Below are 15,143 nucleotides of genomic sequence, written 5' to 3'. Positions count from 1 at the left end.
TTCTGTCGATTCTTGAGGGGGCTTTGTATCATTTAACTTCAAAATGTGGAAAATGTTTGTGGGGCCTCCTCCTCCCCCATGTTGACAGTATCAAAACTGCTATTCATAACCCAGTTAATATATTTATTACTTCTGATAATAAAGAATCTATCCTTCAGAGAAATAAGGTGATATTCCATACAATATAATGCCGTCCCAAACAAACACTTTAACCAGATAAACTTGTTTCTGGGAGGTGGGGCAAGATGCTGAAGGAATCTATTCTATCTGGGGGGTGGGGAGGAACCTCAGTGCACCCAGAAGATTCCAGTTGTGGGTTGTAGTTTCATCTATACAAAGTGCATAGCCTTTGCCCCTCCATAAAGAAAGAAATGGGGGGGGGGAGAAGAGCTGGAATAGCTGACCAGAAGGAAAGGTAACCTGGGAACTTCATGTAGATTGACCACTCCAGCTCCCTGACCCCAAGAAAAGACCAGTCCAGGGAGGCAGGTGAGCATTACAGCTAAACCCCACATTATGCTCTCCAGCAGCTATTCCTTCAGACAGGCCTATTTTCATTCAGTCTCCAGTGTGTCCATGGGTGTGTGTGTTTTACGTTTCATTTCCCCCCTTCCTTACAGTCTTGACAAAAATCAAACCTCCACGCCAATGCTTTCAGCCACAGAAGAAGGGGTCCTCTTGGTGTCAAGGTAGGGGGAGGTTACGGAAAAATTCTGGGTGCGGAGTTACCCTTGCCACCCGGCTCGTCGGACGAAGTCCACGGGTCCTAGCGGAAGAAATGAGCTCAGCCGGAGACAGGAGCAATAAACGGAGATCCAAAGTTTATTGTGCAACAGGTTCAAAATGGAATTGAACCCTGAGAATGGGCGACATAAACTTTTAAAAGTTCCCTCCAAGTCCCAGAATACAGTGCAACAAACATCATGAATACATTATGGGAAGGTTGGGTTTCACAGATTACATCATGAATATATTACAGAAAGGTGGGGTTACATGGATTAGCATTTTAAGGAAGGGAGGGGGAAATATGCAGAGTAAGAGATATGCATAGATAAACATAGATAAACGCTTCCTGAGTACTGGTGATGGCAAGACAATGGTGTAGATATGCATCGTCTGCCACCTGGCATTGCCCGGAGGAAGGGTTTGGCAGAACGATCCGACAGGATTAGGGTCTTCCTGAGTACGTGACTCGCCGCTCTGGGGATCATGGAGGTAGGGGCAGCATCATGGAGTCCAGAGGGAGCCGAGTAGAATGACGTCAAGATGGAGAAAATCGGAGCTTTGGTTGATTTTATATCATTTTCCAAAGTTTCGGCACTTTGCCGGTCAAGTGTATGTTGTTGTTTAGTCGTTTAGTCGTGTCCGACTCTTCGTGACCCCATGGACCAGAGAAACGCCAGGCACCTCTGTCCTCCACTGCCTCCCGCAGTTTGGTCAAACTTATGCTGGTAACCTCGAAAACACTATCCAACCATCTCGTCCTCTGCCGTCCCCTTCTCCTTGTGCCCTCTATCTTTCCCAACATCAGGGTCTTCTCCAGGGAGTCTTCTCTTCTCATGAGGTGGCCAAAGTACTGGAGCCTCAGCTTCACAATCTGTCCTTCCAGAGTTCTCGGTCCACATACTGCTTGAGCCTTCCTTGTAGAATTTTAAGCATAACCTTGCTAGCGTGTGAAATGAGTGCAATTGTGCGGTAGTTGGAGCATTCTTTGGCACTGCCCTTCTTTGGGATTGGGATGTAGACTGATCTTCTCCAATCTTCTGGCCACTGCTGAGTTTTCCAAACTTGCTGGCATATTGAGTGTAGCACCTTAACAGCATCATCTTTTAAAATTTTAAATAGTTCAACTGGAATACCATCACTTCCACTGGCCTTGTTATTTGCAGTGCTTTCTAAGGCCCATTTGACTTCACTTTCCAGGATGTCTGGCTCAAGGTCAGCAACCACGCTACCTGGGGTATACGAGACATCCATTTCTTTCTGGTATAATTCCTCTGTGTATTCTTGCCACCTCTTCTTGATGTCGTCTGCTTCTGTTAGGTCCTTTCCACTTTTGTCCTTTATTATGGAAATCTTTGTACGAAATGTTCCTTTCATATCTCCAATTTTCTTGAACAGATCTCTGGTTCTTCCCGTTCTATTGCTTTCCTCTATTTCTTTGCATTGCTCGTTTAAGAAGGTCTTCTTGTCTCTCCTTGCTATTCTTTGGAAATCTGCATTCAATTTCCTTTATCTTTCACCATCTCCCTCGCATTTTGCTTGCCTTCTCTCCCCCGCTATTTGTAAGGCCTCATTGGACAGCCACTTTGCTTTCTTGCATTTCCTTTTCATTGGGATGGTTTTCGTTGCTGCCTCCTGTATAATGTTATGAGCCTCCATCCATAGTTCTTCAGGCATTCTGTCCACCAAATCTAAATCCTTAAACCTGTTCCTCACTTCCACTGTGTATTCATAAGGGATTTGACTTAGATTGTATCTTACCGGCCCAGTGGTTTTTCCTACTTTCTTCAGTTTAAGCTTGAATTTTGCTATAAGAAGATGATGATCTGAGCCACAGTCAGCTCCAGGTCTTGTTTTTGCTGACTGTATAGAGCTTCTCCATCTTTGGCTGCAGAGAATATAATCAATCTGATTTCGATGCTGCCCATCTGGTGATGTCCATGTGTAGAGTCGTCTCTTGTGTTGTTGGAAAAGCGTGTTTGTGATGTTGGGTTCTGTTGAGGTCATCGCCTTGGGCCCCTTCTCAGGAGGTGGAGGGGTGAGGAAGGGTACCCCCCCTCTCCTTCCGTATCAGTCCCCCATTCGGAGATAGATTTGCATTAAAGTTCTGTAAGAACTTGCAAATCTTTTCTCCGCACCCTATACCCCTGTGATTTCGTACTCTCCTTCCCCCAGGTGTCTCATTTGCACGTATTCGGGCAAGACGGGGGCGCTGTGGGAGCGGGAGTAGGCTCGGAGAGAAAGAGGGGCGGATTGAGCAGGACAGCGGAGAAGAGAGCAACAAGGAGAGACACAGTGTATAGTACAGGAGAGCACAGAGATGCAAAGGACAACAATAAGGGCAGTAAGCAATATCACCTTAAGCAACTGTCGGAGCCATCCGAGCTTGGGCAACCATCCCCACAAGTCTATGTCGGATAGTCCTTCATGTCGTATCTCATCTAGCTTCCCTGCCAGTTCATGAATATTGTTCAAGTGTCCGGTAATATTCAAAGTCTGATCAGTCACCCTCCTTGACTGGACAGGAGAAAGTCCGTTGCAATCCGGGTCTGTAAACTTAGTTGCCTTACCTTTGACAGCTCCAACATCAGAGAGTCTGTGATTTGGGTTGCCTCTTGCATGAATTTCAGAAGGATGTCGGTAAGTCGGAGGATGTCCACATGATTAGAGCCGGCCCCATAGGCAGGGAAGAGTGCTCGGCCGACAGTCTCTCCGTTGGCAGCGACATCGGACAGGTCTGACAGTCCCTTTTGTTCTCTTTTATTCCTCTGCCTCCCAGGGGGTAGATGTGGGACTACTCTTATGCCGGGGACAATGTACCCTACGAAGCAAGATCCTGACATATGTGGGCTCACCCAGGTATATGCGCGATGGCCACATACCCAAAACAAGCCGCTGAGGTAGGACTCCATTCTTCCGGAGGCAAAAGCTTGCAGCAACATGGAGTCAGCGGGCTGAGGCTGCCAGGCTGGAGGGTGTCCGATGACGGTGGCCCAAGCAAGGGTGAGATTTGGGAAAGTTCGGGACCCGGTCATATCGGTGACAGTGACATGGCCGGTGGGTAAAAGTTCTAAGTTGGAGGTGCAGGTACTGGACCCAATGAAAGTTCCTTCTCCAGTAAAAATGCGGCAGAGGGGTCCCTTTGTAGGGCCAGTAAGGTAGAGGTATTGGTGAGTCAAGTTCAAGGCAGTTAAATTCCAAGAAGCGACGTCTCCCGATCGGAACTGTTCAGTGGTCACGGGTACCGGAACAAGGGGAAGACTTTGTTGGAGGTGGCTGGGTGCATGCGCGCATATCCAGCATTCAGGATAGGGCGCCTCTTTAGCCACCTGGCCAAGGAGTTTGATGTAAGAGTTCTGTTCCCAAGAGGAGAGGAAATCCTCCCCCGGGAGGGAGGGATCAGTGCCGAGCTGGCAAGGTGCCGTGCCGAGTGGATGAAGTGGGTCGGTGGTATTGAGGAGTCGCCTGTCCTTGGCTATGCCCCCGCATCTCAAAGGTCCAACATTCTCCCAAGTGGGGGAGCGTGAGGGATGTGCCGGGTGATACCACCCTTCTAAATATTCTGCCCCTCTCCAGTCGTGGGTGACCCCAAGGTTCCAGAGGCAGCAAAACCCTCTCAGGCAAAGTCCTTGCAGTTGGGGTTTTCAGGGTTCCGGGGTCATGAGGAGACATTGGAATCCGAAAATCAAGTTGTCAGAGGGGTTTGTTGCGTCGGTGTAGGACAGTGTGGCCCCTCCCTTTTCGACTTCGGTCCAATTTGGGTTCCTCAAGAGTTCCCCATTGCCGTAAAGGAAATGAGTCCCGTTCTTACAGTTGAGGCGGTAGTAGGAATGGTCAAGGGTGACTGCTGCTGACCCAATTCGGTGTAGCTGCTTGTCTCGGATGAAAAGTTCCCAGTATTCGTTGTCAGTTAGTCGGGGCACGAGGGAATGGCGTAACAATGTTCGAGACTCAGGGAGGCAGAAGTCAAAGTCCCCCATTCGGGCAGGATTTGACTTTCCGCCGGTTTCGACTCGATGGTAGTCCAGGAAATGGTAATCCGTGGCTAATCCGGTGCAATGATCCGTTGGTGTGGCTGAAGATTGGGTCAAAGTCCTGTAGACAAGGATGAAGGAGAAATTCATAATCAGAGTCCGGGGATGGCAAGGCATTGTCAGACGGAAAGAGTTGTCAAACGTGCTGTTGAAGGAACTGTCAAAGGTGCGCTGTCAAAGGAGCTGTCAAAGCGCACTGTCAAAGGAGCTGTCAAAGGCGCGCTGTCAAAGGAGCTGTCAAAGGCGTTTCAAGCGTAGTTTGATAGCGTTGGGATCTGGGATGATCTTAGATGTCCAATTGGGTGGAACTGTGCCTGGTCCGGTCTGTTGGGCCCGATTCTGACCCCGATCTGGTCCGGTCTGTTGGGCCCGATTCCGACCCTGATCTGGTCCGGTCTGTTGGGCCCGATTTTGACCCCGATCTGGTCCGGTCTGTTGGTCGTCGTCGTCGTCGATGTACGAAGTTGGTGGAGTGGGGGGAGTCGAAAAGGTGATGTCGTCTCTGAGGTCTCCTCCCGTCTCTGGAGGGGGGGTGCCGACTTACACCTTGTGTGGTGTAACCATGAGTTCTTTTCACCTACTTTCACGGCGGTTGGCGATGTCAGGAGGATTTGGTAAGGACCTTCCCATGCAGGTTGAAGGGGTGCCCTCTGGTAGACCTTGACGAGGATCCAATTGCCTGGTTGGAAGGAGTGGGCTTGGACGTTGATGGGCAGGTTTTGTCCCTCGATGGCCGCGTAGTGGTGGAGGCGTTGCAGTTGTGTCTGGAGCTGAATGATATAGTTAGTAAGTTCTGTCTCCCCCACCTCAAGTTCTGAGAGGGGGAATAAGGTGTTATATACGGGAGGAGGTCTCCCAAATAGAAGTTCGAACGGAGAGAGTTTCAAACGTCCTGTTGGGGCACTCCGTATATTATGGAGAACCAGTGGGAGTGCGTTTACCCATTTTAGCCCTGAAAGGTTACAAAGTTTTCCCAGCTGTATTTTTATCTCTTGGTTCATGCGTTCTACTTGGCCAGAGGATTGTGGATGGTAGGGTGTGTGGAGGTCCCATTTTATTTGAAGAGCCTTGGCTACTAGTTGTACTATTTCATCAGTAAAATGGCTCCCTCGGTCACTGTCTAGTCGTCGGGGCATTCCATATCGGGGAATAATGTCTTGAGGAGAGCTCTAGCAACCACTGATGCAGTGGCCTTTCGACAAGGAAATCCCTCTACCCAGGAGGAAAATTGGTCTATTATGATCAGAACGTGTCTGAAGCCCTGACATGGGGGCAAGTCAATAAAATCTAGTTGTAAGCTCTCAAAGGGGACGAAAGCCCGTGGTCTAGCTCCTGGTGGTTTTCTGGGCTCACGTTTGGGATTGAAGTTGTGGCAGGTAATACAGTTCTTTGATGCCGCAGTGGCAGCGGCAGCGATCCCTGGAGCGTACCATGACCTTATAACATGCTCCATTAGCCTCCCCTTTCCCCAATGTGTTCGCTGGTGAAGGATTCTCACCAATTTTGGAATCCAGGCTTTTGGAAGGACAGGTCTACCATCGGGGAGAGTCCAAATACCATTCTGTTCAGTGGCGCCTATAGATTCCCACAAGGTTCTTCTTCTGGGGTGGATTTATATATTTGGGTAGGGTCTAGATCGGTAGGTATCTGTAGGGCTTGGAACTCAGACTCGTTGTTGGGGTGACGCAGGGCAGCTGCTTGGGCAGCTTTATCAGCTCGTCTATTACCCTTTGAGACTGGGTCTCTCCCTTTGGTGTGTGCTTTACAGTGGACGACTGCTATTGCGGTAGGTAGATGAATAGCTGTGAGGAGTCGCTCTACTAAGGTGGCATGTGAAATTTGGGAGCCAGCCGCAGATAGGAAGCCTCTCTGGAGCCAAATTTGGCCGGTTGTATGTACTAGTCCAAAGCAATATTTGCTGTCAGTGTAAATAGTGACCCTTTTCCCTTAACTAATCTCGCAGGCACGTATGAGCGCAATTAATTCTGCGGCCTGGGCGCTATATTGCGGATTAATTGGGTTTGACTCTAAAACTTCAAAGTCGGAGACAACTGCATACCCGGTTTTTCTTTCCCCTTCGATGACTATTGAACTGCCATCTGTGTAAAGTATCAGATCTGGATTTTCTAGGGGAAGGTGGTCTAAATCTTCCCGGGGTTTTTCTGCTTAGCGGACTATGGTCGCGCAGTCGTGGTGTGGGGTCCCATCGTCGGGGAGAGGCAGAAGGGTGGCTGGGTTGAGGAGTTGACTCGCTTTATGGTGACGTTTGATGGGGTTAATAGGAGGGCTTCGTACTTATTTAGTCGGGAGTTGGAGAAATGATGACAGCCTCTCAGAGTTAGGAGGGTGGAGACGGAGTGGGGAACGTGGATGGTGATTTCGTGTCCTAGGACGGTCTCTTGAGCTTTCTCAAGGAGGATCGCTGCGGCAGCTATAGCTCTGAGACAACTCACTGTGCCTTTTGCGGTAGTGTCTAGTTGTAGACTGTAGTATGCCATAGGTCTCTCTTGGTTTCGGAAAGGCTGAGTTAGTACCCCCGAGGCTACCCCCATTTGTTCGTGGATAAACAAGTTAAAGGGGATTCTGTAGTCCGGTAAGCCTAGGGCAGGAGCGGATCTTAGTTCTCGTTTTAATCGCTCAAAAGATTTGTATGCCTCTTCTTCCCAAACTAGGGTGTCTGGATGGTCTTGGCGGGTCATAGCAGACAGTGGTTTTGTTATTTCGCTGTAACCCGCGATCCAGGCTCTGCAGAAGCCAGCCATTCCTAAAAATCCCTGCAGTTGTCGCTTTGTTTTGGGAAGGGGAATTTTAGTTACTGCTTCTATTCTATCTGTAGCTAAGCTTCGGGTGCCTACTCCTAGGATATGCCCGAGGTATTTTACTTCTTGTTTGCAGTATTGGAGCTTTTTTGGTGACACCTTGTGTCGCTTTCTGGCTAGTTCCGTGAGGAGGTGTTTAGTGTCCGTTTTACATGCTTCCTCACTGGTGGAACAGAGGAGAAGATCATCTATGTAAAGCAAGAGGGCGGAGCTTGCAGGGAGATGGATATCCTGTAAATCTTGGTGTAAGATGGCTGAAAATATTGCAGTTGATTCCACGTATCCCTGGGGTAACCTTGTCCAAGTTAATTGACTGGGTCCCCAGGTAAAAGCGAAAAGGAATTGGCTAGCTGGGTCCAGAGGAATACTAAAGAAGGCGGAACACAGGTCTGCAGCAGTGTACCATTTGGTTTCTGCAGGTATGGCGTTTAAGAGGGAGTTTGGGTTGCCCACCACTGGGTGGCGGGGTATTACAAATTGATTCACTAGCCTCAAATCCTGGACAGAACGGTACCGGACTGGGGATCCTTCTGCCGATGGTTTCTTTACTGGGAGCACTGGAGTATTGCATGGGGATGCACAAGGGACCAGGATCCCTTTCTCGAGAAAGTCCTCTATTATAGGGGTTAGTCCGTCGATAGCTTCTTTCGGTAAGGGGTATTGTTTTGTACTTGGGAAGGGTAAATCAGTTCTGTAGGTAATTTTTACTGGGACTGCTGATATTAGGAGACCCACTGAGGTTGACTCCGTGCCCCATAGGGAAGGGGGTAAGTCGTTTTCCAGTTCAGGAGGTAGTTCCGGAAATTGCCTGTCTGTTTTTGCCTCCTCGATTATTCCCTGAAAGGTGGGGATGGATTCCTCAGGGATGTGTAAATAAATGCCTTCCTGAGAACACTTAATTGTCGCATTTAACTTACAGAGTAAATCCCTTCCCAAGAGATTTACCAGGCTGCTGGTCAGGAGGAAGGTATGCTCGGCCAGTAAGGGTCCAAGGGTAACTTTAGTAGGACGTGATAGTGGACAAGTACGGGGTATCCCATCCAGACCCATAACTTTCCTGGTCTCTGTGCCTGGCTCCAAGTGGCTATCGGTTAAAGTGGAGTAAGTGGCTCCGGTGTCTAATAGGCATTGGTATGGATGGCTGTCTATCTCTATGGTGCAAAATGGCTCTTCGGAGGATAACGTTAAGACTGGGCAGATGGTTTGGGTTCGGGCGGGATCCCCTTCTAATTGTCAATAGGCCTCTTGATCGTCCGGAGGGGGTTGGTTAGGGGGGTGTAAGGGAGGTGCTGTGGCGTTAGTCCATGGGTGGGTGGATGTGGTAACTGCGGGCATTTGAGTCCTCGGTCCTGGTAGGGGTCTTTGGTTTTGAATGGACGCATTCGAAGGCGGTTGCGGTTTGAAGGGGGCAGGGGCTGCTTGAGGGTTATATGTGTTGGGTGGAGGGTTTCCATACCCATGAGTTGCGTTGGGATGCGGTGCTCCGTAAGCCATGTTATTGAGGTAGGGGCAAAACCTCTTAATGTGTCCCTCCTCCTGACAGTAGAAACATCCAGTAGTGGTGGGTCCCCAAGGCCAGTGGGGATTGGGAGGTCCCCCTCCCCAGATCCCTTTCCCTCGATTGAAACCCCTGCCCCTGTTGGAGTTTAATTCCATGCTCAGGGCAAGGATCTGCTCAACTTCAGGTTTGGGGTCCTTTCTTTTTCTCTTGTCTCGTGAATTATAGACGGATTTTGCGATGGAGAGGATTTCACTAATGCTTTTTCCATCGTACCCTATTTGTAAGTTTAGCGCTTTTCTAATATCAGGGCAGGCTTGATCCTTAAAGAAGCCTTTCACTATGACTTCGTGCTGGGAGTTCTCTGGATCGATCCCTCCCCAGGTCTTGATGGCCGATACGAGTCTGGTATAATAGTCAGACGGGTGTTCATTTGCCCCCTGTAGCATAGTCTGGACTTTCGTCCAGTTGACGGTGCGTTGTCCGGCGGCCTTGATGCCGTCTAAGATTGCCTTTTTAAACAAATTTAGGCACCAGATCCCATTAGTGGTGTTATAATCCCATGTTGGTTCGGTGCGTAGGCATTGGGCCGTGAGTGCCGCTAACCCTGCCGGGCGACCTGCCTGGTAGTCTGGAAGTTCAATCGCTTCTCCGGCTTTGGCTAAAATATCTGCTTTCTCAGCCTCGTTGAAAAGTGCGTTCAGGAGAACGTGAACATCCGGCCAGGTCGGCTTATGAGTTGAAAATATTGCGCTGGCCTGACGGTGACATTTATCTGGATCATCTCTTAATGATGGCATTTGGTTCGACCAAGTTACCAGGTCTGCCATATAGAATGGTTGGTGGGTATATACCATTCGGGGGGGGTCCGTTTGGTTGCAACGGTGGGATTGGCAAAGCCCTTAAGGGCATCTGGACGGCTGTAGAGTCCGATTGCCTGGGCGTTTCTGGGGCCCCTTCGGGTCTTTCTAAGGAGTTCGTGCCTTCTAGGGTAGCACTCTGTACTTCCCTGGCTAAGGAGTTGATGTTCTCTGCAATAGCATTCTGTATCTCTCTTGCTCGTGCTAAGGGGCTAAGGTTCTCTGAGATAGCACCCTGCATCTCCCTGGCTCTTTGGCTGGTCATTCTTTGATTCGCCCCCCCCGTGCCCCTTGTTCCTCTGTCTCTTCGCCGCTATCGTTATTTGGGTCATTGTTTGGGGCGGGTGGAGCAGTTTGTCTATAGTAGAAAGGAATGAGCGCTTGTTCCACGGAGTCATCTATAGGGTGCCCTTCGTAAGGGGGGGGCAGAGGCGGCCTTCCATGATTTAAGATAGGCAGTTGGTAGGTCGCAGCTCCTTTTGTTACTTGGAGCAGTCCTCTGACTGTTTCAAAAGCGGCTAGGTACTCTAATTGACGGGGTTTTTCCTCCATCAAGTATTTCCTCAGATGTTGCAGGCGGTCTTCGTTAAAAGAGCCTCCTGTTGGCCAACGTAACTCTGGTTTCGTGGAGGCAGTTCCAGCCGGCCAAGTTTCTCTTCAGAGATCTTCTAATTTCTGCCTCGATAGCAAGTTGTGCCCGGGAATAGACTTCCAATATGAGATGACAAATTCAAGAGGGGAGTCGGGGTCTCTCTGGGATTCAGATGGCTTTCTAGAAGCCTTCTTCCCAGAGCGAGCCCGCTCATGCTTGGAAGCTTGGGTACCCATTTTATTCACGCGTGTCTGGGTAAAGAGAAGGGAGAGGGAGGTCGTTAAGGTGATTAGGGTTCTTTCTGTCTTCAGCTGCTTGGCAACTTTCTAACGGGGTCTTTAGAGAGCTCTTCCTACCTATTTCCTTCCTTTCCTACTTTTCAATTTCCTGGGGTTTCCTTTCCACTCTGCCAAGTCCCGCCCAATCCTCCCTGGGCTATCCCTCCTGGCAACCTCCTACCTATCGTCACACTCTCAGGAAAAGGGGCCCTACGGAACGCCCGCGCCGTGCGGTGCCAGATCGGGTGATCCCTGGATAGAGTTTCGGGTCGAAAATCCCCCTTGCTTTCGGAAGCGGGCTCACGATACGTGTTGTTTGTGGCTCCGACCGGTGCGGCTGGGATTAGGATAGAAAGCAAGACCACTTCCTGCCCCCTAGAAAGGACACTCGGGAAGTTTGGAAAAAGAGCTCCAACCCCTTGCTTTCAACTGAGATACCCGTTGCGGGGAGTCGGCTATCTTTCAAGCCGGGTCTCTCCGTCTTACTTTCGGGCTCTCAATTGGTGCGGCTGGCCGGAGAATTATAGAGAAAGAGATAGAGCTCAGAACCCCCTTTTGGGTCGAACGAAGGTCCACGATCTCTCTTGCTAAATGGACCGAGAGAAAGGTAAGAAGGATCGATAGAGAGGAGGGCAGAGAATTCAGTTGCCAGGAGATTTCCACCCCCTTTTCCCACCAATGCACTGGGTTTCTTTACTATACTCACGCGTCTTCAACGTTGATCCCGGGATCGATGAATGAGCCGGCCGGATTCCCTTTGCTCCCCGGCTGAACCCTTGGGACGTTTGATTACCGCCCGGAAGATGGCCGGAGGTCCTAAGGATCTTCCCAGGCAAATGGCCAGGAGCCGGCTGAAGATTTCAGGGCCCCCGGTCAGCAACACAGGAGAACCGCCCGCCCCACGTTGGGTGCCAAATATTATGGAAAAATTCTGGGTGCGGAGTTACCCTTGCCACCCGGCTCGTCGGACGAAGTCCACGGGTCCTAGCGGAAGAAATGAGCTCAGCCGGAGACAGGAGCAATAAACGGAGATCCAAAGTTTATTGCGCAACAGGTTCAAAATGGATTGAACCCCGAGAATGGGGCGACATAAACTTTTAAAAGTTCCCTCCAAGTCCCAGAATACAGTGCAACAAATGTCATGAATACATTATGGGAAGGTTGGGTTTCACAGATTACATCATGAATATATTACAGAAAGGTGGGGTTACATGGATTAGCATTTTAAGGAAGGGAGGGGGAAATATGCAGAGTAAGAGATATGCATAGATAAACATAGATAAACGCTTCCTGAGTACAGGTGATGGCAAGACAATGGCGTAGATATGCATCGTCTGCCTCCTGGCATTGCCCGGAGGAAGGGTTTGGCAGAACGATCCGACAGGATTAGGGTCTTCCTGAGTACGTGACTCGCCACTCTGGGGATCATGGAGGTAGGGGCAGCATCATGGAGTCCAGAGGGAGCCGAGTAGAATGACGTCAAGATGGAGAAAATCGGAGCTTTGGTTGATTTTATATCATTTTCCAAAGTTTCGGCACTTTGCCGGTCAAGTGTATATTGAATATCAAAAGCGGAAACAAAATGGATACATTGTAACAAGACTTTGACAGTTTTACAAGGTCGCTGGTTTCGGTTCCATTGTTCTCGCAGCGGGGAGCTGTCAACAGCTTGCCAGGAGGTTAAATGAGCTCCCTGAGCTAGCTCCTGCAGGGGAATGCATGGTCCTGATTGGCCGAGCCGCGGCCATTATAGTCAATGGAGAATACAGTTCGATACGGTCTACCCATGTTAAAATAGGGCGAAAGGAAGGCTTAATAAAGAAGGGCTTATTTCGCTCGTATATAGAAGGAAAAGGACATTAGTTTATAAGGCCAAGGGGTATAGTGTGGTGCTTGTGCAACAGTGTGGGGGCTGAGGAGTCACGGCAGAGTTGGGCGCTGTCGTGGTCATCGCCTCGGGCCCCTTCTCACGAGGTGGAGGGGTGAGGAAGGGTACTCCCCTCCTTCCGTATCAGTCCCCCATTCGGAGATAGATTTGCATTAAAGTTCTGTAAGAACTTGCAAATCTTTTCTCCGCACCCGGAATTTTTCCGTAACAGGGGGTCCAAGGGAGCATCTGGAGCCCTGCCATTCCTTCTGTCGCTGGGCCCTTCCCCTCCTCTCTCTGCCATCCCTCGGCCACTCTTGACTCCCCAGCAGGAGACGGGATCTGTATGTGATGGTGAGATGTCCTGGGTGGTTGAAGGACCACTTCCTGTTTCCTGGAGCTCCTTCCTTCTTTCTCATGTAAGGTGGAGTTATGGAGCAGGTGAAGACTGAGCACACCTAAGGGCGACATGGGTGGGTTCTGCTTAACCTTTCCCTGTCTGCTCCTTTTCTGGATCAAAATCACCAGCTAATCTGTCTAGCTCCTGCTGCTGCTGCTGCTGCTGCTGCTGCTGCTGCTGCTGCTGCTGCTGCTGCTGCTGCTGCTGCTGCATGTCACTGTTCCTGTGTCTCTGGAGTGTTTCTTTGAGGAGAATACAGGACGCTGCAAAAGACATTGTGTGTAATGAGTGTACAATAAGGTAGACAGAGGCTGAGCCCTCCCTGTAATGTAAACAGGGAGACTTATGCCCAGGAGATTTCTGTATAAAAAATTCTTTGCTGAGGTGGAAGTGGGGACTAAGTGTTATGTATTGAAGTTCTCACCCTGGCCACCAGGGGTATTGTGTGTATAGTTTTCACTCAGGTCCACGTCAGTTAATTTAGGTGGGAAACCCTGGGTTGTTGTTGTTACAATGTTGACAGCCAGCTGCCTATAAAAGCAGGCCGGCTTAGCTGTTTGAGCTCAGTTCAGTTCCAGCTTACTATAAAGAACCACTTGGAGAAATCTCTGTGTTGTCTGCTATGTCCACCCACAATTTAATACTAAGTGAGGTTGGAATAGAACCATGTTTACATGAACATGAGAAGGCAAAATATGTTCTCCATTTCAATATTTATTAAAATAATTTATTCAGTTACACAGTGTTATTAGGCTTTTTTGCTATAAGCTACTTCATACATTGTAAGAAGTGGGTCCAGAGAACCCTGGATCTCCTTCCTTAAAATACCATATGAAGAATATTAGAGAAGCAAATAAAGAGTTTATTGAGGACAATAGGTAAAGGTAAAGGGACCCCTGACCATGAGGTCCAGTCGTGACTGACTCTGGGGTTGTGGTGCTCATCTCACTTTACTGGCCGAGGGAGCCAGCATACAGCTTCCGGGTCATGTGGCCAGCATGACTAAGCCGCTTCTGGCAAACCAGAGCAGTGCACGGAAACGCCGTTTACTTTCCTGCTGTAGCGGTAAGTATTAAAAAAATAATGAAAGTCTTATATATATATAAAATGAATGTTCCTAAATGTACCAACCAAGCACGTACATAGATATGTGGACCAGATGTCTGGAGCAGCACAGGAAGACCGTCCTGAAACCATTTTGACTCCCAAACTGACCAAATGTTTTCCCTGCAAGGAGGGAGGGGGTGAAGGAACCTTCCCGTTCTCTCAGAAATTGGGTAATCACCGTCTCAAAAATGGCCAGACTACCAGGAAAGGCATTATCTGATAACCTGGCACACAGGAAAAACAACAACATTCAAATTTCTGTTGTAGATCGCCTTTCCTGTGATGTACGTATGATGTTTGTGGGGGGTGGTCTTGGGTTACACCTCTTTTGTGATGTATGTATGATGTATGGAGGGGTGGTCTTGAGCTCCAGGGCAGGAAATTTAAATGATCTATATAAGGGCAGGCACACCTTTGTTCAGGGTCCTCCTCCATTCTCCTGCGTGTGAAGGGAGCACCCTGTTGCAACAGTTCAATAAAGATCAGGCTTACTAGCTGCTTTGCTTCTCAATATTCTCTGGTTGGCCTCTGTTATTTTCTCCCACTGATGGAGAACCTGCAAAGGACTCTACAAAGGCTCTTGTCTCCCCCATAAGGGAATAAGGACAGATTTTGTTTACAACAGGTGCCTATTTATCTTCTTGCACTTTGTGCTTTCGAATTGCTAGGTTGGCAGGAGCAGAGATACAGCAAAGGGAGCTCACCCCTTTGCGGGGATTGGAACTGCCAAACTTCTGATCGGCAAGCCCTAGGCTCTGGGGTTTAACCCACAGCGCCACCAGCGTCCCTTATTGAGGACAATACGTTCTTGCAAAAGTGGGGCTCCAAATCAGGCACAGTCCAGCTGGGGCAAAGAATGAGCTTCTATTCCCTCTGCACACGTTCCCGCCCTCGTGTCCCCATTGGTTAGGTGCTGCAAGGTTTTCCTTCCCCCAATTATCAAATAACAGGCAAGAGGCTGAACG

Source organism: Podarcis melisellensis (genome assembly GCF_964234715.1).
Source record: "Podarcis melisellensis genome assembly, chromosome: 2".
Taxonomy (NCBI): domain Eukaryota; kingdom Metazoa; phylum Chordata; class Lepidosauria; order Squamata; family Lacertidae; genus Podarcis; species Podarcis melisellensis.
Note: the sequence above shows the minus strand (reverse complement) of the source record.